Below are 2,939 nucleotides of genomic sequence, written 5' to 3'. Positions count from 1 at the left end.
TTAATTTTCAACAGAGTGGAACCTTCTGAAATGTGACTGGGGAGGTGGGGACGGGATAGTCATGTGTAAAATGACAGAAACTCTCCAAGGCTGTGGGTGTGGGCAAAACACATCATCGCTAACACAATGCACGCAGCATCTTCAGACTAACCATCTTGGGGAGTACCCGCCACCTGGCTGCTTCCAGCTGCCACCAGGCACTTTGACGTCCCAGAGTTAACCTTCCACCACCACATCTTCAAAGACACTTCACCCAATGGCTCACCACAACACACACAGGACCATGGTCTAGTATGGTGGTTTGAATGCTTAGCCCACAGGGAACAGCACTACTGGGAGGTGTGGCTTTGTTGGAGGAAGTGTGTCATTGAGGGGGTGGACTTTGAAGTCTTCTATGCCTAAGCTCCCCCCAGTGTGGAATTCCAGTCTCCTCCTGGCTGTCTTTTTTTTGGGGGGGAGGGGGGAGGTTCAAGACAGGTTTTCTCTGTGTAGCCCTGGCTGTCCTGCAACTCATTCTGTAGACCAGGCTGGCCTTGAACTCAGAAATCCACCTGCCTCTGCCTCTCAAGTGCTAGGATTAAAGGTGTACGCCACCATTGCCCGACTCCTTCTGGCAGTCTTCAAAAGATAAATCCTTTTCTTCTGTCTGTGGATCAAGGTGTAGAGCTCTGAGCTGCATGCTGCCATGCCTGCATGCTGCCATGCTTCCCACCACCATGATAATGGACTGAACCTCTGAAACTGTAAGTCAGCTCCAATGTAATGTTTCCTTTATAAGAGTTGCCTTGGTCACGGTATCTCTTCACAGCAAGAAAATACTAAGACACCTAGATACCAACCAATCCAGACATATGGTCTATAGTTAATGGTTTCATTAACCTGATGGCATCCCATGGGCTCAGCCCTGCCTGAATAGCTTACTTTTTTTTTCTCTTATAGCCAATATCCAATGTTTATGACAAGACAACCAAGTACTCCTCTAGTCCAGTGGCTCTCCATCGAGGGTGACCCAGTTTGCTTCTCTGTTGCTCTGATAAACACTGTGACCAAAAGCAGCTTGAGGGAGGAGGCGACTTCTTTGACAGATGAGTTACAGCCCATTGTTGAGTGAAACCAAGAATTCCAGGTAGGAACAGAAGCAGAGGCCATGAGGGAACACTGCTTACTGGCTTTCTCCCCATGGCTTGCTCAGCTACCTTCCTTACACAGCCCAGACCCCAACTGTCCAGTGTGTTGGGCTCACCCATATTAATAATAATCAAGAAAATGCCTCACAGACACGCCCACGGGCCATTCTGAGGCAGGTAATTCTTCAGCTGAGATTCTGTCTTCCTAGATACATCTACATTTGTGTCATGCTGGCAAAAAGTAACCAAAGACAGAGAGAGGCGTCCTTTCAAGGCGATACTGGCCACACCCCCTTTTTAGTTGCATTGGGCGCAAGTGGTACCTGTGGACTGAGATTCAAAGTCCTGCAAAGGATCCTACGAAGCTCAGGGCAACTACCCACAACAAAGTCTTCTCCGGCCCAAATGTGAACGTTGGCCAGGCTGAGGAATCCTGCTGTAGGTGACCCTCTGGTCTAGGCCACAGTGGCTCTGATGGCTATTCTTGGTTGTCAACTTGACTACATCTGGAACTTATACCCAAAAGTGTAGGGCACACTTGTGAGGGATTTTTGCTTAACTTGAAGCAGGAAGATCCACTTCTAATTGGATCTTTAAGGTAGGAAGATCTTTAATGCAGATCTAATTGGACTCAGGCCTTCTGCTGGAAGCCTACAGAAGGACATGGAAGAAGGGGGCTTTCTGCTCTTTGCCTGTTCTGCCTTGCCATTCTTCACTGGCATTAAAGCCTACTTCTTCAGGATTCCAGCATACACTGACGACCAGCTGAAACATCCAGCCTTTTGTATTGAGCAACTACTAGATTCTTGGAAAGTCCAAGACTGCCATTGTTAGATTAGCTGAACCTCAGCCCAGAAGTCATTACACACACACACACACACACACACACACACACACACAAGCACACAAACATACATACACACAAACACACACACACAAACACACACACACACACAAACACACACACACACACACACACACACACACATATATATGGAGAGAGAGAGAGAGAGAGAGAGAGAGAGAGAGAGAGAGAGAGAGACAGAGATTCATTCCATAAATTCTGTTACTCTAGAAAACTCTGACAACACAGTGGCCCATGCTTTGAAATTATAAGCAGCCATTTGTAGATGGTTGCGGTGGTTTGCTAGTCAGTGCTGGAGTAGCTGTTCATTTACAATGAAAAGCTCATTACAAAGTCCACCACCCCACGGTTGCTTTCGCACTACACACTAGCAGCCAAAGGATGAATAATCCCTGGCAGTTTACTGGTATTTACTTATAACAGGAGAGTATACGTTAGGAGAAAGGTTTTTTATGACTGTGATAATAATAAACGGTAACTTTTATAGACTCATTATTATTCTGTCTGGGCAGTGCACATGGCGCCTGCAGCCTTTACCTCAGTCCCGACAGCAGCTCATTAGATGTCACATGTGTATTGCAGATGAGGCTGAGAGGGGCTGTCACCTGTTGAGATCCACACGCTTGCCTGTCTCTACATCCGTGTTCTCAGCCACGGCACTGCACGGTCCTGCTTGTCCACACTGGAAGCAAGGATGTTTGATGTAAGATACAAAGACAAGGGACTTCATTCCAAGGCTGACATGAAGCCAGCTTAGACTAGACACAGGCTGCCTAGGACTGGGCACAGACTGTAGAAACCAGCACTGGTTATTGCATAAAGATTATATAGTTGAACTGAGTGTAATTCCAGAGGCAGGAGAATGCTGGGTTTGAAGTTAGCCTAAGGTAAGATCCTGCCAGAGAGAGAGAGAGAGAGAGAGAGAGAGAGAGAGAGAGAGAGAGAGA

Source organism: Grammomys surdaster, unplaced genomic scaffold (genome assembly GCF_004785775.1).
Source record: "Grammomys surdaster isolate TR1022 unplaced genomic scaffold, NIH_TR_1.0 362, whole genome shotgun sequence".
In the NCBI taxonomy this organism is placed as follows: domain Eukaryota; kingdom Metazoa; phylum Chordata; class Mammalia; order Rodentia; family Muridae; genus Grammomys; species Grammomys surdaster.
The sequence above is the reverse complement of the archived record's forward strand: the minus strand, read 5'-3'. Positions refer to the sequence as shown.